Source organism: Elephas maximus, chromosome 1 (genome assembly GCF_024166365.1).
Source record: "Elephas maximus indicus isolate mEleMax1 chromosome 1, mEleMax1 primary haplotype, whole genome shotgun sequence".
In the NCBI taxonomy this organism is placed as follows: Eukaryota; Metazoa; Chordata; class Mammalia; order Proboscidea; family Elephantidae; genus Elephas; species Elephas maximus.
The window spans coordinates 101,854,386-101,866,715 of NC_064819.1; the positions used below are offsets into that span (position 1 = coordinate 101,854,386).

General features: G+C 38.1%; 1 protein-coding gene across 1 annotated transcript in view; it reads left to right on the forward strand.

Moving 5' to 3' along the window:
- Positions 1-12,330, forward strand: part of ZFAND3 (zinc finger AN1-type containing 3) — a 403,887-nt gene that overhangs the window by 275,796 nt on the left and 115,761 nt on the right. The gene's annotated exons all lie outside the window — the stretch shown is intronic.

Consider the following 12,330-nt stretch of genomic DNA (forward strand, 5'->3'; position numbering starts at 1 on the left):
TTTTATAGCTTGCTTTTCCCTCTCAGCATTGTTTTTGAGATTTTTCTGTACTTTTTAGTTTATTTAACTGCTCTAGAGCATTCTATTAAAAGAATATGCCATTTTAATCCATTCTTTGTCAATAGATATCACCTATGTCTCTGAATATTTGTGTACCTCTAACCATCACATCCCATTCCCGTTCCCTCTACCTAAGAGATAACCAGTATCCTTAATTTTTTTTAAATGATTTTAAAGTGTATATCCCCAAACAGTGTATTGAGTTTTGTCTGCTTTTTAGGCTTACCCAAGTACAAGCTTTCTATGTTAGTGACTTGCTTTTTTCCACATAAGGATTTTGAAATTCGTTCATGTTGATGTATGTGGCCATAGTTATTTGTTTTCACTACATGCATTAATCCATTGCTTGAATATACTACAATTCATAGACCTTTAGATTATTTGATTTTTTCTATTACGAACAATGTATAATTATAATTAACACCCTTGTCCATGTCTCCTTGAACATGTGTGTTGAGTTTCTCTCATTTGTACCCACAGGAATAAAAAGAGTAGATTGTACATAATGTATGTGCTTCTTTACCAGATATCGATATGTAATAGTTTATCATTTAATTAAAATTTTTTCTGATTTTATAATTTCTGATTTGACCTATGAGTTTAAAGTGTATTTTTTGTTTCCAAATATGAAAAATTTTATCAATTTTTAACTTAATCACTGCTCTTAAAGACAGATAATATTGTCTGTATCTTACTCATTCTTTAGCATTGGTTGAGACTTGCTTTGTAGCCTAACATGTGGTCAAGGTTTAGCCAGGGTTTAGTCAGTTTTTCTAAATATTTCACATGTGATTGAAAATAAGTCATTCTTTGTTGGGTACAGGGGTCTATGTGTGCTTATTAATATTCTCTAATTTTACTCATTATTTTGTCCAAGGGCAGGTGTATTAAAATATTCCCATTGTGGTAGTAAATGTGTCAGTTTTTCATAAGTATAACCATTTTCACTTTGCATATTTTGAGGTGCTGTTAATAAGTGCATATAGATTTAGAAGTGTTTTATCTTTCTGATGAATTTTTTTTTTACCATTATATCATTACCCTCTTTATAATAATGTTTTCTGCCTTAAACTCTACATTTTATGACAGTACTATAGCTATTATTGGCTTTCTGTTCATTTCTATTTGCCTGCTGCATTTTTTAATACACTTCAAAATTTCCTTTATCCTTATATTTTTAGTGTGTCTCTTGTAAAGTATAACTGGGTTTTGTTTATTCAATCTGGATTTTTTTTTTTCTCTTAACGGATAAGTTTAGTCTGTTGACATTTATTACCATTGCAAATATATTTATATTTATTTCTACCATCTTTTTATGTTTTCTATTTACTCTCCTTTTTTCTTTTCATCGATTCTCTGTTGGAACAACTTTTCTTTATTCCTTTTTCTCAGAACTCTACTGATTACCCTTAAAATTTTAACGTGCAACTTTGACTTTGCAAAGTTTAACATTAAAATCAGTATGTCTACCCTTCTTCTGAAAAATATAAGGACAAAATACAAGGACCTTGGGAAGCTTTGACTCCAGTTACCCTCTGCCAGTTTTTATTTATTTTATATATGTATGTATATACTTTTAAAAAAAGCTGTAGAATAATATGTTTGTTTATGCATAGGATTGGTGTACAAAGTTACATATAACTTTTTAATAATGGTTGCCTCTGAGAGGAGTATGAGAGTAGAGGTTTGACAAATAGAAGACTTTTAACATTTTATTCTGTACAGTGTATTGTTGTATTCTGCACTCTTTGGTATATTTTGAATTTTTCACAATGATCATGGAGTGCTTTTTTAAATAACAAAGACTATGTGTATACTTTATAAACACAGCTTAAAAAACCTAGAAAAAAAAAAGAAGGAAATATTTCAAAATATTCATGCATTGTTTTTTGTTTTTTTTTTTACAGTTTTCTAGTTTTTCCTCTGTTTTCTAAATTGTCTGTAATGAACATGTCTAATGTTTGTAATGGAAATACAAAAATAATACTTTTTTAAAAAATAATTTTTATTGTGTTTTAAGTGCAAGTTTGCAATCAAGTCAGTCTCTCACACAAAAACCCGTATACACCTGCTACACACTCCCAATTACTCTCCACCAATGAGACAGACCGCTCTCTCCCTCTACTCTCTCTTTTCGTGTCCATTTTGCCACCTTCTAACCCCCTCCACCCTCAAATCTCCCCTCCAGGCAGGAGATGCCAACAAAGTCTCAAGTGGCCACCTGATCGAAGAAGCTCACTCCTCACCAGCATCCCTCTCCAACCCATTGTCCAATCCAATCCCTGTCTGAAGAGTTGGCTTCGGGAATGGTTCCTGTCCTGGGGCAACAGAAGGTCTGGGGGCCATGACCACTGGGGTCCTTCTAGTCTTAATCAGATCATTAAGTCTGATCTTATGAGAATTTGGGGTCTGCATCCCACACATCAGGGGTTCTCTGTTGTGTTCTCTGTCAGGGCAGTCATTGGTTGTAGCCAGACACCATCTAGTTCTTCTGGTCTCAGGATGATGTAGCCACTGTTTCATGTAGCCCTTTCTATCTCTTGGGCTCGTAATCGCCTTGTGTCCTTGGTGTTCTTCATTCTCCTTTGATCCAGGTGGGTTGAAACCAATTGATGCATCTTAGATGGCTGCTTGCTAGCGTTTAAGACCCCAGACACCACTCTTCAAAGTGGGATGCAGAATGTTTTCTTAATAGATTTTATTATGCCAATTGACTTAGAGGTCCCCTGAAACCATGGCCCCCTTCGAAGCGCTCAGTTTATTCAGGAAACTTCTTTGCTTTTGGCTTAGTCCAATTGTGCTGACCTCCCCTGTATTGTGTGCTGTCTTTCCCTTCACCTAAATTAGTTCTTATCTACTGTCTAATTAGTGAATGCCCCCTCCCACCCTCCCTCCTTCCCCACTCTCGTAACTACAAAAAAATGTTTTCTTCTCGGTTTAAACTATTTCTCAAGTTCTTATAATAGTGGTCTTATACAATATTTGTCCTTTTGCAACTGACTAATTTCACTCAGCATAATGCCTTGCAGGTTCTTCCATGTTATGAAATGGTTCACAGACTCCTCACTGTTCTTTATTGATGCGTAGTATTCCATTGTGAATATACCATAATTTATTTATCCATTCATCCGTTGATGGGCACCTTGGTTGTTTCCATCTTTTTGCTATTATAAACAGTGCTGTGATAAACATGGGTGTGCATATATCTGTTCTTATAAAGGCTCTTATTTCTCTAGGATATATTCCAAGGAGTGGGATTGCTGGATCGTATACTAGTTCTATTTCCAGCTTTTTAAGGAAGCGCCAAATTGATATCCAAAGTCGTTATACCATTTGACATTCCCACCAGCAATGTATAAGTGTTCCAATCTCTCCACAGCCTCTCCAACATTTATTATTTTGTGATTTTTGGATTAATGCCAGCCTTATTGGAGTCAGATGAAATCTCATTGTAGTTTTCATCTTCATTTCTCTAATGGCTAATGATCGTGAACATTTCCTCATACACCTGTTAGCTACCTGAATGTCTTCTTTAGCGAAGTGTCTATTCATGTCTTTTGCCCGTTTTTTAATTGGGTTATTTGTCTTTCTACAGTTGAGTTTTTGCAGTATTATGTAGATTTCAGGGATCAGGAGCTGATCAGAAATGTCATAGCTAAAAACTTTTTCCCAGTCTGTAGGTAGTCTTTTTATTAGTTTGGTGAAGTCTTTGGATGAGCACAGGTGTTTGATTTTTAGGAGCTCCCAGTTATCTAGTTTTTCTTCTACGTTCTTTATAATGTTTTGTATACCGTTTATGCCATGTATTAGGGCTCCTAACATTGTCCATGTTTTTTCTTCCGTGATCTTTATCGTTTTAGATTTTATACTTGGGTCTTTGATCCATTTTGAGTCAGTTTCTGTGCATGGAGTGAGGTATGGGTCTTGTTTCATTTTTTTGCAGATGGATATCCAGTTATGCCAACACCGTTTGTTTAAAAAAACTGTCTTTTCCCCATTTAACTGTTTTTGGGCCTTTGTCAAATATCAACTGCTCATATGTGGATGGATTTATGTCTGGATTCTCAATTCTGTTCCATTGGTCCATGTATCTGTTGTTGTACCAGTACCAGGCTGTTTTGACTACTGTGGCTGTATAATAGGTTCTAAAATCAGGTAAGGTAAGGCCTCCCACTTGGTTCTTTTTCAGTAATGACTTATTTATCTGGGGCCTCTTTCCCTTCCATATGAAATTGGTGATTTGTTTCTCCATCTCATTAAAAAATGTCCTTGGGATTTGGATCAGAATTGCATTAAATGTATAGATCGCTTTTGGTAGAATAGACATTTTTATAATGTTAAGTCTTCCTATCCATGAGCAAGGTATGTTCTTCCACTTATGTAAGTCTCTCTTGGTTTCTTGCAGAAGTGTACTCTAGTTTTCTTTTACATCTCTGGTAAGATTTATTCCTAAGTATTTTATCTTCTTGGGGACTACTGTAAATGGCATTGATTCGGTGAGTTCCTCTGCGATGTTCTTTTTGTTGGTGTAGAGGACTCCAACTGATTTTTGTATGTTTATCTTGTATCCCAATACTCTGCTGAACTCTATTAGTTTTGGTAGTTTTCTGGGGGATTCCTTAGGGTTTTCTGTATATAAGATCATGTCATCTGCAAATAGAGATACTTTGACTTCTTCCTTGCCAATCTGGATGGATGCCCTTTATTTCTTTGTCTAGCCTAATTGCTCTGGCTAGGACTTCCAGCACAGTGTTGAATAAGAGTGGTGATAAAGGGCATCCTTGTCTGGTTGCCGATCTCAGTGGGAATGTTTTCAGGCTCTCTCCATTTAGGGTGGTGTTGGCTTTTGGCTTCGTATAAATGCCCTTTATTATGTTGAGAAATTTTCCTTCTATTCCTATTTTGCTGAGAGTTTTTATCATGAATGGAAGTTGAACTTTGTCAAATGCGTTTTCTTGCATCAGTTGATGAAATCATGTCATTGTTGTCTTTTATTTATGTGGTGGATTACATTAATTGTTTTTCTAATGTTGAACCATCCCTGCATACCTGGTACGAATCCCACTTGGTCATGGTGAATTCTTTTTTTGATATGTTGTTGAATTCTATTGGCTCGAATTTTGTTGAGGATTTTTGCATCTACGTTCACGAGGGACATAGGTGTATAATTTTCTTGTGGTGTCTTTACCTGGTTTTGGTATCAGGGATATGGTGGCTTCATAGAATGAATTTGGTAGTATTCTGTCCTTTTCTATGCTCTGAAATACCTTTAGTAGTAGTGGTGTTAACTTTTCTCTGACAGTTTGGTAGAGAGCTCTGCAGTGAAGCCATCAGGACACGTGCTTTTTTTTGTTGGGATTTTTTTGATTACCATTTCAATCTCTTCTTTTGTTATGGGTCTATTTACTTGTTCTACCTCTGTTTGTGTTAGTTTAGGTAGGTAGTGTGTTTCTAGGAATTCATCCATTTCTTCTAGGTTTTCAAATTTATTTGAGTATAGTTTTTCATAGTAATCTGATATGATTCTTTTAATTTCAGTTGGGTCTGTTGTAACACGCCCATCTCATTTCTTATTCAGGTTATTTGCTTCCTCTCCTGTTTTTCTTTTGTCAGTTTGGCCAGTGGTTTATCAATTTTGTTGATTTTTTTTTTTTTTTAAACCAGCTTTTAAAAGACCATACTTAATGGTCTGACTGAGACTAGAGGATTCCCGGCGGTTATGGTCCCCAAACCTTCTGTTGGCACAGGACAGGAACCATCCCTGAAGACAACTCATCAGACATGAAAGGGACTGGACAGTGGGTAGGAGAGAGATGCTGATGAAGAGTGAGCTAATTATATCAGGTAGACACTTGAGACTGTGTTGGCAACTCCTGTCTGGAGGGGGGATGGAAGGATAGAGAGAGTTGGAAGCTGGCAAAAGTGTCACGAAAGGATAGACTGGAAGGGCTGACTCATTAGGGGGAGAGCAAGTTGGAGTACGGAGTAAGATGTACATAAACTTATATGTGACAGACTGACTTGATTTGTAAACGTTCACTTGAAGCTCAATAAAAGTTAATTAAAAAAAAAAAAAAACCAGCTTTTGGTCTTGTTAATTCTTTCAATTGTTTTCCTGTCTTCTATTTCATTTAGTTCAGCTCTAATTTTTATTGGTTGTTTTCTTCTGTTGCCTGTGGGTTTCTCTTGTGGCTCTCTTTGTATTTGTTCAAGGTGTAGGGATAATTCTTTGATTTTGGCCCTTTGTTCTTTTTGGATGTGTGCATTTATTGATATAAATTGGCCTTCGAGCACCGCTTTTGCTGTGTCCCAAAGGTTCTAATAGGAAGTGTTTTCATTCTCATTGGATTCTCTAAATTTCTTTATTCCATCCGTAATGTCTTCTATAATCCAGTCACTTTTGAGCAGGATATTGTTCAGTTTCCAAGTGTTTGATTTCTTTTCCTTGCTTTTTCTGTTATTGATTTCCAGTTTTATGGTCTTATGGTTAGAGAAGATGCTTGGTAATATTTCAGTGTTTTGGATCCTGCAAAGGCTTGCTTTATGACCTAATATGTGGTCTATTCTAGAGAATGTTCCAGGTGCACTAGAAAGGAAAACATAGTTGGTTGCTTTTGGGTGGAGTGTTGTGTGTATGTCTATAAGGTCAAGTTGGTTGATTGTGGCATTTAGATCTTCCGTGTCTTTATTGAACTTCTTTCTGGATGTCCTGTCCTTCACCGAAAGTGGTATGTTGAAGTCTCCTATCATTATTGTGGAGCTGTCTATCTCACTTTTCAATGCTGATAGAGTTTATTTTATGTATCTTGCATACCTGTCATTGGGTGCAGAAATATTTCATATGGTTATATCTTCTTGGTGTATTGTCCCTTGAATCATTATATAGTGTCCTTCTTCACCCTTTCTGATGGATTTAACTTGAAAGTCTATTTTTCCAGAAAATACTGTTGCCACTCGTGCTCTTTTTTGATTGTTGTTTGCTTGATATATTTTTTTCCATCCTTTGAGTTTTAGTTTGTTTGTGTCTCTAAGTCTAAGGTGTGTCTCTTGTAGGCAGCATATAGACGGATCGTGTTTTTTAATCCATTCTGCCACTCTCTGTCTCTTTATTGGTGCGTTTAGTCCATTTACATTCAGGGTAATTATGGATAGGTACGAATTTAGTGCTGTCATTTTGATGTCTTTTTTTGTGTGTTGACAGTTTCTTTTTCCCACTTGATTTTATGTGCTGAGTAGATTTTCTTTATATATTGTCCTTTCCTCATATTTGTTGTTGATTTTGTTTCTGCTGAGTCTGTATTTTTCCCTTGTATTTTATTTTAATGAGTAGGATAGTTTGTCTCCTTTGTGGTTACCTTATTATTTACCCCTATTTTTCTAAATTTAAAACTTTTGTTTCTTTGTATCACCATATCTTCCTCTCCATATGGAAGGTGTACGATTACATTTGTTAGTCCCTCCTTATTATTTTAATGTTGTCTTCTTTTACATAATAACATCGCTGTTATCCTGCTTGGGGCCCCCCCCCCTTTTTTTTTTTTTTATAATCTTGCTTTGCTTTTTGGGGGGATTTCCCTGTCTAGGTTGACTTCTGGTTGCTCTGCGCAGTGTTCTAGTCTTGGGCTGATATCTGATATTATTGATTTTCTAACCAAAGAACTCCCTTTAGTATTTCTTACAGTTTTGGTTTGTTTTTTATGAATTCCCTCAACTTGTGTTTATCTGGAATTGTCTTAATTTCACCTTCGTATTTAAGAGACAGTTTTGATGGCTATGTGATTCTTGGCAGGCAATTTTTTTCCTTCAATTTTTTAAAATATGTCATCCCATTGCCTTCTTGCCTGCATGGTTTCTGCCGAGTACTCCGAGCTTATTCTTATTGGCTCTCCTTTGTAAGTGACTTTTCTTTTATCCCTCACTGCTCTTATAATTGTCTCTTTATCTTTCATTTTGGCAAGCTTGAATATAATTATGTCTTGGTGAGTTTCTTTTAAGATCTCCCTAATGTGGAGTTCGATAAGCATCTTGAATAGATATCTTCTCATCTTTAACAATATCAGGGAAGTTTTCTGCCAAGAAATTTTCAACAATTTTCTCTTATCCCTTCCTGTTCTGGTACACCAATCACTTGTAGGTTATTTCTCTTGATAGAGTCCCACATGATTCTTAAAGTTTCCTCATTTTTTAAAATTGTTTAATCAGATTTTTCTTCAAATATATTAGTGCCAAGTGATTTATCTTTAAGTTCAGAAATTCTAGCTTCTACTTGGTCCATTCTGCTCCTCTGACTTTCTATTGAGGTGTCTAATTCTTTAATTTTATAGTTAATCTTCTGAATTTCTGATTGCTGTCTGTCTGTGGATTTTTTTTTTCCAGCTTATTAAACTTTTCATTATGTTTCTGAATAATCTTTCTAATTTCTTCAGTTGCTTTATCTATGTGTTCCTTAGCTTGTTTTGCGTATTGCCTCATTTCCTTCCTGATGTCTTTAAGGGTTGTGTATATTAAGCTTTTGTATTCTGCATCTGGTAAGTCCAGGAATGCACTTTGATCTAGAAGATCCCTGGATTCTTTGTTTTGAGAGCCTGTTGAGGTGATCATGGCCTGTTTCTTTATGTGTCTTGATATTGACTGTGATCTCCGAGCCATCTGTAAGTTATTGTATTAGTTTATGCTTGCTTACTGTGTCGTAGCTGCTTGCTTTGTTTTGTTTTGGTACACCCCTGTGGAGTGCTTGAGTGAGCTAGCTTGATTATTTTCTCCTTTCGAGCTTTGGTGTCCTGTCCCCAGCTGGCTAAAGATGTTATCGGGTATATCAGTGTAGGAGTCCATTCAGTTTTCTAGTATGAATTCAGCTCAGGTTTCCAGGTAGCCGATATCAAGTGTGTGGTACAGGCTCTGTCCTACAGTCTTACAGGGGCAGGGGTGATTGATGCATATACCGGTATCTGATTGTAGCAGAGGGTCACGCTCTGAATAAGGCAGGGGGCTGAGAACCGACCGCCAGTGTCGCTGAGGAAAACGTGTCCCTGTTCCCTAGAGTGTGCAGGTGGGTGGGTTCTGCAGAGGGATCATGGGCACAGAAAGGTTTTGGTTTAAGGACTGGGAGGTACCAGTTATCTTTGGACCCCTGTCGCAGGTGGCTGGGTGACCTGAGTGGAGGTACCAGTCCTTAGGTTCCTGATGTGGGTAGGTGAGGACCTTGTTTAATAGGCAAAGCAATTTCAAACGTCAAACATCCACCTCTCCACCACACAGCTGAAATGGTTATAGTTACCACCAAGGGCCTATTCTTCCGAAATAGGCCCACACAGGTCCATGCAGAAGGGAAGGGTGCTCAAGGTCTAGGGGCAGTTTATGCCTGGACAGGAGCTGTTTCTGTCCTGAACTTAACTTCCCTGGGTAATGGAGCTAGCAAATTATCTTTTCCCCGCAGGTACAAAGTTTTTCCTTCCCCAAGGCCGGGAGGATGGCTGTAGGTGCGCACCAGGGTCTATCTCAGGCCCAGGGGTTCAGGCACTGAAGCCGGATTGGGGTAGGGGGTCTGCGGTTAAACATACGGAAGTACTTACCTTTTGCCGAGGGCTCACCGGTCTCCTCAGGTTCCAGAGGTATAAGTGGGCTCTGTGTGTGGGTACTTCTCCCTGTGGAAACTGGGGCCGAATGCTAGGACCAGCCTGGTGCCACCGCTGCTCTGGGAATGGTGCCTGAGGGCTTCCCGCCATTCCGGTCTGGTAACTCCTCTCCACTTCTGAAAGGCCTCTTCCTCCCCCTGCCCCTCAGTTCATTGTCTAAGCTTGCCTTTGATGCTCAGGGCTCCCAGCTTGTCACAAATATACTCGTTCCACTTGTTTTTTTCGGGTCTTTGTTGTAAAGAGGGCTTGATGGAAGTGCTTGTCTATTCTGCCATCTTGGCTCCGCCTTCTCTTTTTAATGTTTTGTTGTGTTTAGGTGAAAGTTTATAGAACGAATTTTGTTCCCATTCAGTAACGCAAAGTGTTCCATGACATTGGTTGTATTCCCCACATTGTGTGAATATTCTCCTCATTTCTGCCCTGGGTTCTGTATTTCCTTTTATCTGGTTTCTGTGCCCCTTCCTATGTTCTCATCTTTGCTTTTGGGTAAATGTCACCCTTTTGGTCTCATATAATTGTTTGTTTTACGGAGCACATTCTTGTCTGGTGTTATTATTTATTTTATAGGCGTGTCTATTTCTTGGCTGGAAGGTGGTTTCCAGGAATGGCTGTAGTTCCACATCGGCGGTGGGGGGTGGGGGTGGGGGGGGGGCGTGCGGTGTCTTAGGCCCATAGTGTCAGGGGTTCCTCCAGTCTCTTTTCAGGCTAGTATATTGTGATATATTTTTTTTTTTTAATGAATTGGATTTTTTGTTCTGCATTTTTCTCCCATTCTCTCTGGGCCCCCTATTGTGATTCTTCCTGGTCAGAGCATTTGATAGTGGTAGCCAGGCACCATCTAGTTCTTTTGATCTTGGGGTAATATAGGCTGTGGTGCATGTGGTTAGTTCTTTGGACTGTTGGTCCCCTTGAATCTTTGGTTTTCTTCATTCTGCTTTACTCTTGACAGGAAGAGACCACTAGTTGTATCTTAGATGGCTGCTCAAAAGCTTTTAAGACCCCAGACAGTACTCACCAAAATAGGATGTGTAGAGTATTGTCTTTATGCACTATGTTATGCCAGTTAATGTAGATGGCCCCTGAGTTGGTAGTCCTTAGCCTTCAAGCCTAGTATCTTCATCCCAGGAAGTGTTTGGTTGTACATAAAAAGTTTCCAAGACTGTGCTCCTTGTGTGTTCTGTTATCTATATTAGCATATACATACAACATCTACAAATATATCTGTAGAGATATCCACAGCCTAACCTGTATCTGCAGGTGGGTGTGCCCCCTTACATCCTCCCATGCCTTTCTAGCATACGTATCTACCTGTGTATCCCTTTGTAAATTATCGTTTGCTGATGCTGTTGTTGGAGGATTCTCTGTAGTAATTGCTGCATTTGCCATTTGCCTTGTGTTCCCCTCAGTGTCTTCCTTTGCCTTTGTCATGTTGTGCTGACTTCCCCCATACAGTGTGTTGCCATTTCCTTCACCTGCGTTAGCATGTGTCTTCTAGTTAATAGCTTGCTGTTCCTCGCCTCCCTTTCCTGGTAACCATCAAAGAATGTTTTCTTTTTCTGTGTGTAAATCTTTTCTTGTTTTTTTATAATAGTGGTCTCATATAATATTTGTCCATTTGTGATTGGCTTATTTCAGTAAACATAATGTCCTCCAAATTCATCCATGTCGTGAAACGTTTCTAGGATTTGTCATTATTCTTTATCGTTATATAGTATTCCATTGTGTGTATGTACCACAGTTTGTTTATCCGTTCGTTTGTTGATGGACACTTAAATTGTTTCCATCCTTCTGCCATTGTGAATAATGCTGCAACAAAAACAGGTGTATTTGTGTCTATTCGTGTCACGGCTCTTATTTCTGTAGGGTATATACCTAGGAGTGGGATTGCTGAAACATCATATTTCTGTTCCTAGCTTTTTAAGTAAGTGCCGTGTTATTTTCCATAGTGTTTGTACCATTTTACATTCCTACGAGCAGTATGTAAGAGTTCTAGTGTTGCCAGCATTTGTTGTTTCCTGTTTTTTTGAGTAGTGCCATTGCTGTCAGGGTGAGATGGTATCTCAACACCCTTTGTTAAAGAGACTGTCTATTCCTGATTTAATGGACTTTGGCCCTTTGTGAAAAATCAGCTGTCCATAGATAAATAGATTTACTTCTGGCTTCTCAATTCTGTTCCATTGGTCTATGTGTCTGTTGTGCCAGTACCAGGCTGTTTTGACTACTGTGGCTGTGTAAATAGACTGCGATCAGAAAGTGTGAGTTATCCTACTTTGTTTTTCTTCAATAATGCTTTACTTAGCTGGGGCCTCTTTCCTTTCCATATAAAGTTGATAATTAGTTTTTCCATCCTGTTAAACAATACTGTGGATATTTGGATTGGGATTGCATTGTATTTGTAGATTGTCTTGGGTAGAGTTGACATTTTTACAATGTTAAGTCTTCCTATCCATGAGCGTGGTATCTTTTTTGCATTTATGAAGGTCTTTTTTGGTTTCTTGCAGTAATGTTTTATAGTTTTCTTTGTATAAGTGTTCTTATGTCCCCAGTTAGATTTATTGCTACGTATTTTATTGGGGGGGGGGCTAGGTGGTGCAGTGGTTAAGAGATCGGCTGCTAACCAAAAGGTTGGCAGCTC